Below are 7,500 nucleotides of genomic sequence, written 5' to 3' on the forward strand. Positions count from 1 at the left end.
GTCCTCCCAGCTGAGCCAATGCCTCATGCCTCATGCTTCATGCGTCAGAGATTCCAGGTTTAGGAGACAGGGAGGTACTGAGCAACAGGCAACAGCAGGCCTGTGTGTTAATGGAGTGAGCCCAGATGGAGACTCGGGCTACATCCTGTACAGTGGGCCTAAATGGGATGGGGTAATGCTGATAATGCTGTATGTACAGATGGTGATATCGACAGTGTGAATGGGGCCGGTACAGTCACTCCAGATGGGAGTACTGTTGGGGTACTGTGGTGTCTGTCTGTCTGTCTGTCTGTCTGTCTGTCTGTCTGTCAGGGAGGCCCTCGGGCAGTTGGAGGCAGGGCCAGATGCTGTTTTGGACACCTAGTGACACAAGCTCTCTCAGGAGATTAAGAGGCTAGGCTGTAGGAGACGCTGTCAGCTGTCATTAATACCAGGACATGTGTAGGGGCAAGGGGTGGTGCTGGGAGATGAGTCCTGTCCATCCACATCCCGCCTCCTGAGGTCTGCACAACAACTCAGGCAGGAGAAGAGTCATGTGTTTCTATGTCGAAGAACGTGAGTTCTGAAGTTGGTAGACTTTGAAGTTGAGTCGGTTTCAAAAAGACTCTTCAGTTATACACGTACACAGTTTCTGCTTCTTCTAAAAATGATTTACAGTTTCTCACAGTAACTGGATAAAGAGCTTGTAACAAGATACATGGTATAAACAGTACAGTACAGTACACCGAATCACAACACTTAGATATCAATCAACACATCTCTGGGTTCAAACAGTTTAAACAACAGCACACAAACCTTGATTTTTTTTAATTTTGTGTCTATTTATGGGCGCTGTATCTGGCAGACTATTAGGAAGACTATCTAGACTAGTTAAAGAATCAATGGCATTTATTTATTTTAAAATTTGTTTTAGGGCATTTCTGCTTTATTGGGATAGAGATAGTAAAGATTGACAGGAAGGATGGGTGAGAGAGAGAGAGAGAGCAGGATATGTCGATGGCCGGAATCGAACCAGGGACCTTGCTAAGCCACTGAACGCGCCAATGGCACTTACTGTATTTCAAGAGTAGGCATGTTAACACCGGTGTCCTGGCTACATTCCCAATCCGGCCTCCATTCTTTCTTTCAGCCTGATCTCCTCTGATTCCTAACTGGCATGACTCCCACCTCACCTCACCACTGACCAGATCATGTGGGGTGGGCGTTTAACGGTTGTCATGGCATCACCAAGCAGATGCTCCCTCTTATGATGTAAAGCGACATTTTGGCGTCTAAAAAGGCACTATACAAATGCCTCCTCTTAGAGCAAAATGGTCACTTTTCTCAAAACACGACATTAACTTACGATAAACGTTGCTCAGGCCATTCTGATTGAATCCAGGCCTTAATCTCAGGGAAGGAACTGTGGAGTTCAGCACCTATCATTTACAGCCAGCCAGTCACCCTTGACAAAAGTCCTCTAAGACACAGTCCATTCGCTGAAGGATTGTTCAGTAAATTACGCAAATCCTCACTGCAGAAGTGTCAGGTAATGATTTCCCTAATTACATTTTAATTCAATTTTATAATATATTGACACCCTTCAGTGCCTCTGAGGCTCACTCCTTCTCTCTCTCTCTGTCTCTCTCTAGCTCTCTCTCTCCCCCCTTCTCTCTCTCTCTCTCTCTCTCTCTCTCCCCCCCTCTCTCCCTCTCTCTCTCTAGCTCTCCCCCCCCCCCCCCCTCTCTCTCTTCACCTCAGACAGAGCATCAGGCCTCAGTGCTGATATTTTCCCTTCATGCCTGGCTTGTGACTGCTACAGTATGTGGCCCCTTCTCTGTGTTTCTTTTATGGATCAGGACGTCCTCACCTCTCTGCTGCAGAGCAACCATATCTTTATTTTCACAAATCATCAAGCAAATGTGCCAAGGACGAGCAAAAACCTCTGTGGCTGCATAGGCTCTACGAGAGCTCCTTCGCCCCCTAATAGAGCATCATAAGAGCCATCACAAACACAAACTCAGCTGAACCTGGAGAGACTCGAAGAATACATTAGAGAAAGAGAGAGAGCGAGAGAGAGAGCGAGAGAGAGAGAGAGAGAGAGAGAGAGCGAGAGAGAGAGAGAGAGAGAGAGAGCGAGAGAGAGAGAGAGCAAGAGAGAGAGAGAGAGAGAGAGAGAGAGAGTGAGAGAGCACGTGAGAGAGAGAGAAAGAGAGAGAGTGAGAGAGCGAGAGAGAGCGAGAGAGAGAGAGAGAGCGAGAGAGAGCGAGAGAGAGAAATCATCTGCGCTATGTAACAAGCAATATGTTTTCTTCACCCAAACCATTGTTTGGGGAATTTGCATAGTACTAGCTGCCAGTGGATTTACTCAAAGGCATATCAGTGCAGTGAGGAGAAGCAAAATGCAAAGGAATGGAAGAAAGAAAGACCCAGGCTGAGAGAACTGGAACAGGTGCAAATATTGCACACAAAGGGGCCAAACAGAGAAGGCAGTGTGTTGGGGGAGGAGGCTTTGGTGCAAGGGGAGAAATATTTAGGAGGCTGGAAACAGTGGAGGCACTTAGACTCCGCCACCCATCAGTGAAGAGACTGCTGTGTTTGTTCAAAGGAGAGCCCTGCGTTTGTGTGAGCGGACTGCAAAGTCAGAGAAGCGCTAGGCCAGCCTCCACTGCTCAAGAGAACCAAGCAAGAAACAACAATCACCACCAAGAGCAAATGTGGACAAGTAGGACTTTCCATGAGTGTCAGCCTGAGTGCCACGGGTTTCTAATGTCATTTGACCTACTTTCTCTTGCTTTTTCTTGAGTAAAATAAATGTGTTATCACATCGAATCTTAGGCCTCTGTGGACTACACAGTGTAGAATTGAATTCCACAGTTTCCACGCTGCATTTTGCCGCCCCGAAATTCTCTACGGGTGATCTCATCATTTTAAGCAGAAAGAATGCTCACACACTGTCAGCTATTCTCAACTCATTTACTCCACATAAATGTCAGTCATTAAGACGAACGTATGACGATTACGTTTTTTCAGGGCATTCGTCCGTCTGCACTGCACTGCACCGTACAGTAGGTGTCCGATGGATTCAGAGTTTTTGTTTGGTTTGTGTTCCTTATCACCTCAGTAATACAAGTGGGGATGCCACCGTTCATTTGTTCACCTCGTCCCTGTGTTGTGTAACCGTAGGACTGTTCTCTATCTGTTCCATCTCTTCACAGTCCTCTGACATCTTCATACCCCCATTCTCTCAGAAGTATGGAAGGATCACCGTTTATAAACCAAGTGAAGCCTAGGATCAGCAGTAATCTGATGGTTGGCTCTACCTCGAAGGTCCCCTAAATGTCATTGCATTTTGTGAAGAATGCCAGCAGTGAAACCCGAAAGCCCACAGGACAGGATCTCTTATGCGTTTATATATTTTTGCCATATGCCATTGCTTGTGCCTTATGACAATGCTGCTCTGTGTTTTAAAAGTCTTTTAAAAAAAACAAAACCTTTTTAGGGCATTTCTGCTTTATTGGGAAAGTAGACAGAAAGAGATTGACAGGAAGGATGGGTGAGAGAGAGGAGGGACGACATCACAGGATGTGCCCTGGTTTTGGAGTCTTGATAGGTCGGCCCTTGAGTTGTCACCGCAATGTTAGAGGAAGTGACTGATGAGAAACCTTGAAGCAGGCAAACATTTTTGAGGTAGAAGGGGCTCATTGAGTTCTTTCTTTTGATGATGTCTCTGAAATGGTGTGTTGAAACCGAAGGGACAAACACTGTAATGTAGCCTGCACCAAGGTGACAGAAATCCATTTATTTACTGTCACAGGGGAGTTCTGCAACTCTGTTTTCTTCTCGTGTCTGCTTTATAATTGTAGCCAACAACATCTGCAGGTGAGACAGATGCATCATATTCGAGAGTTGTTGCTGAAAACCTGAAAATGGCAGATGGAATGTCCCGTCCCCCCCCACTGCCCACCCCACCCCCACCCCCCCATCCCCCCTCCCACTTCCATCTAAGCTACATTTAAACTCGGTTACGATATTTTGCCTGGAGGCATGGTCTCTCATTCTCAAATTAAGTATTGACATTTTTCACAATAGCAGTATTAGGGGTCGAGCCATGAAGATAACTTTTTTTTTTAATCTCTACTTTTTTCAGTCTCATTGTCTATAGGTGTGTGGGTGTGTCTGTGTGTGTGTGTGTGTGTGTGTGTGTGTGTGTGTTGTGTGTGTGTGGGTGTATGTGTGCATGCGTGTGTGTCTGTGTGTGTCTGTGTGTGTGTATGTGTGTGTGTATGTGTGCATACGTGTGTGTCTGTGTGTGTGTGTGTGTCTGTGTGTGTGTGTGTGTGTGTGTGTGTGTGTGTGTGTGTGCATACGTGTGTGTCCATGTGTGTTGATCTCTGGTGTCTCTCTCACCGAGTCTTTGTAACTGCAGGAGAGGCACAGAGAGAGAGAAAGAGAGAGAGAGACAGAGAGAGAGAGAGAGAGAGAGAGAGAGAGAGACAGAGAGAGAGAGACAGAGAGAGAGAGAGAGAGAGAAAGAGAGAGAGAGAGAGAGAGAGAGAGATGTAGTCTCTGGGAGATATGCAGTCTTTCTTTTTAGAGAGAAAGAGAGAGAGGGAGAGAGAGGGGGAGAGAGGGGGAGAGAGGGGGAGAGAGAGGGGGAGAGAAATGGTGATGGAGCTCGGGGCATGCAGCGTGGATCTCAGGCCGGGCAGCTGTTATTTGTTGTGGCATGTGGTGTGAAAATGATGTGCACATTATGCACAGGCTTTCAGACCAGCTTGCCCAGACTAGTCACAATAAGAAACATGCAGGTTTTTCTCTCCTTGCTGTAGAAGACTGGCAGGATGAGGGAAAGTGTACAGAGTTATCAGTCTGGGCAGGGATGCATCCTTGGTGGGAATGTAGTTAGTCCTGTCGGTGAAAGACTGGTTTCCTGTTGTCTTCATTGTGAACTACAATGGACATTCACTTTCCCACCAATTTGCTATGCGTGGCATTTGGTTATCTGGCGAGGACATTCTATTCAGCCGAGGTGTATTGTTCCTTGAATGTCAAGGGGGGATTTTTCCTTTTGCTCATTTGGAGAAGTATAAAAGCTCAGTGACAAGAAAATGACTTTTCCCCCCCCACTCTCTTTTATAATTAGCAAAACCATATTGAATAGGCAAGGGAGGCAACAATACCTGACAGATGTTCTACATGTCCTTTCCAGAGGGCAGGGTGCTGTAGGGAGAGAAGAAGCAGACTGTAAAAAGAGCAGGATCCTCCTCAAAGTTACACAAACCAATGAAAAAAGCAATAATAAATTACATGAGACAAGGTTCGACAGCTTGGAAGTGGCGAACGTCCCAATGCGCTCATGCGCGTCAGATAGGATCCCCTCCACCCCTCTTGTTGGAGCTCGTGAGTCTGTGCCTCTCTGCACTTCTCGCCTACCTGGCGAGACATTGCCTTACCACCTGACTGCACCCACAACCTCTCACTCCGGCTGTTTCAACAAATAAGAGACGGGTACTCAGAAAAAAAAAAGCTTTGAGAGGTAGCTTGCTCAATTCATGACAGCTTTCATTCTGAATATATGTTCTGTTTTATTTCAGAACAGCGTTTTACGGTCTAAGATGCTTCTGCCACAAAGCCGTGATATTATGAATAACAATAAGAGATGTGGCTGTAACGTCTCGTCCTGTTTCTTATGACCTCACCAGTGACCCCCTCAAGTCACTCACACACTCACTGACATTATAACACATATGCACACACATAATCATCCATCCGCTGTTTATATTGCTTATACTGTTCATATTGTTTATACTGTTTATACCGTTCATACTGTATATTTTTTAGTACTTCTATTTTATTTTATTTTATTCTATTTTAAAACGTATTGTATTGTTGCACTACTCTGTGGCACTGTCACTTTTGCATTTCACTGTATACTTGTATGCACGTGACAAGTAAAGAATCTTGAATCTTGAATCTTAGTTTATGTTTGTCGTTGTTTCGTGTTCATTCATTTTTTGTTTCCTGTTTGTTTTGTTTTGTTTTGTTTTGTGTTCCTCACCTTGTCTCTTGTTTCAGACGCTCCACCACCTGCCCTTGTGTGTTTCCTGCCTGTGTGATTGTCGACCCCGCCTTGATTAGCTTCACCTGTTCCTCATTATCCTTCCCTGTATATTTAGTCTGTGTTCCCCTGTCTCTGTGCCAGTTCGTCTTTGTACCTTGTGTCAAGCGTTCCAGCGATCTTTCCTAGTGTTGAGTATTCCTGGTTATTTTGATCTCTGATAGTGTTTCTGACTTTGCCTTTTGCCTTCCCCTTTTTGGATTATCTGTGTGATTTTTTTGAACTGCCTACCCCCTTCCTGGATAATCTGCCTACCCATTGACTGCCTGCCTGTGTACCGAACCTTTTTTGATAGTAAAGACAATTCTATTGGATTTAAGTTTTTTGTGTCCGAGTCGTGCATTTGAGTCCTCTGCCTACGTACAACAGTCATTACAACAGCCAAATGTGTGATTCATTAAAACAGAGAGATAGGAGAGGGTAAACACAACGGAGGTAAAGCATGTTTGGCCGATCTCATTCTCACTATCATCCCTGTTCACCTACAACACGCATGCTATTGCTGACCTTGTTAGTTTTCACCACCACAGGCAAGATTCCACCTTGTTCATACTGTACCTGACACCCTATCCTCAGGTGACTTGATGTCTACTACAGTAGACCTATATAGAACTGCAGAAATAGTTAGGTCGGCAAACTTTGTCCTCTAGCCTGTGCCCACAGCCTGCTTGTGTTTGCTGTGGTATCACACTGTGTGTGAAATGGAGAGATATGATTTCCATTAAATACCATGCCCGCAGCAGCCCAGTGAAACAGTATTCCACTTTATTGAATATACAATGGATGATTTTTTTGTTCGGCGGAGACGGGACAGGTGATGATTTTATTGTATTGTTTTTCATTGACCGTCACTCTGCCTTCTCGTTTTTTCATCTTGTAATATGTTGTTATTAATCTTTTTATTATATCAAATCAAATGCCACAGCTTTTTTTTTTGCTGGTGTCACAACTTTGTAAAGTTAAATCTGAAGCCAAAACTGAAACCGTAGCTTCCATCGGCACTTTTAAGAGTTCTTTCTTTCTTTTATAACCAGATAATTCACTTGGATTTTATCCCCCCAGTTGAACAGCTAGAGAATATTGAGCCTCAGACAGCTCTTGGGATAATGTTTTCCCTAATCAACATACTTCCCTAGGATATTTGCTTGTAGGAAATAGTCATTTATGCGTATTGGATATCACTTGTACTTAATTACTTACGACTTGGAGAATGATTTAAAAAAAAAAAAAAAAAACTGCGAAAAGAAACCATCGCTATAATTCATTAGAAAGAAACTCATTTGAAATATCTATCCCACGTCCTCAATACTGAGCATAGGCAACATGCTTTGAATATAGAACAATTTCATGCCCAAGCAAGTTTCCAGACAGTTATTCACATGGAGAGCCTTTGAGAGAAA

The sequence above is a fragment of the Argentina silus genome (assembly GCF_951799395.1).
Source record: "Argentina silus genome assembly, chromosome: 6".
Lineage (NCBI taxonomy): Eukaryota > Metazoa > Chordata > Actinopteri > Argentiniformes > Argentinidae > Argentina > Argentina silus.